This window comes from Dipodomys spectabilis, unplaced genomic scaffold, assembly GCF_019054845.1.
Source record: "Dipodomys spectabilis isolate Male_0828 unplaced genomic scaffold, ASM1905484v1 ptg000421l, whole genome shotgun sequence".
Classification (NCBI taxonomy): Eukaryota; Metazoa; Chordata; class Mammalia; order Rodentia; family Heteromyidae; genus Dipodomys; species Dipodomys spectabilis.
The window spans coordinates 1177094-1178261 of record NW_024871098.1 but is presented as its reverse complement, the minus strand read 5'-3'; positions in this window follow the sequence as shown (position 1 = coordinate 1178261).

The following is a 1168-nucleotide window of genomic DNA, read 5'->3' as shown; positions in this document are numbered from 1 at the left end:
AAGGAGCCAGACATGGCGGGCGAGCGGTTCTACTCGACACCAGCAAGAACTGACAAGGAGCAGACATCTTCATCCTGCAGTTTGCAGACCAGGGACGACCCAGGAACCAAGACTCGACATGAGTAGAAACCTGACCACCTCACTCCTTCTCAGGGAGTAGAGGAGGGAAGAACACCCCTCCCCCCCAGTACTGGAGATCTCCATCTTGGATACCGACAAAGCTCAGCAGAGCCGCTAGCTCCAACTCAGGCCCTGGAATAAATATAGTCATCTAGCAGGTCACAAGAGCCTAATCTGACCTGCCAGACTCAGCTCCACCCAGGGAAAAGTCACCCAGCTCGGGCGCCAGCCCCAGGAGTGGCTTTCTTCACAGGGTAATCAGAGCCAGAGGTTGCCCCTCCCTTTAGCAGCATCAACAATCAACTGAAATTCAGTAAGCAGAAACCCTGAGAGTGACTCCAGGCTGGGCTCTGTGAGTTTCTCACATACCAGCCCCTGGGAAAAGCTACTCTTTGCTGAAAGGCCTCAACTGTAACCAGAACCTAGCCTCATCACAGCATCTCCAAACTCGAGGAAAAAGCCATTTCCTCTGATTGAACTAACCTGGGAGGAGGATCGCAGAGCATTTTTCTGCCTGTTCAAAGAAACTGACTTAAGTAACCAACCAAGCCACAGGAACCAGAGACTCCAACAAGAGGCTGGTTACAGACACAAGGTAGACACAGGATTTTTCCCACCCGTCCCAAAAAAATCAAAGAACTTTTTTTTTGTAACTTTTATAAAAAATTTTTTTCTAAAAATTTTTTTTAATCTTTAATTTTTACCTTTTTTGAAAAAAATTATTTTCTAGTAATTTTCTTTTCCTCTTACAATTTGATTTTAGGGGTATAACTGTGTGTGCGTTTTTCTTCCTTTTTTTGTTTTTTGTTTTGTTTTGTTTTTTGTTTAGCTCTACTGAACTTCTGATCTTTTTTCTTTCTTTCTTATCCTTTTCACCTGTTCTTCTCTTTCATTCTTTATGTGACTTAATTGCTGCTCTGCACATCCTCAGATACACCCATAGTCGATTATTAGACCTTATCCCCCATTGTGTACACACTTAATCCACAAATTTATTATTCAATTCAAAACCTCTTAGACTTAAATTCCTTAATAGCAGCACTACCTT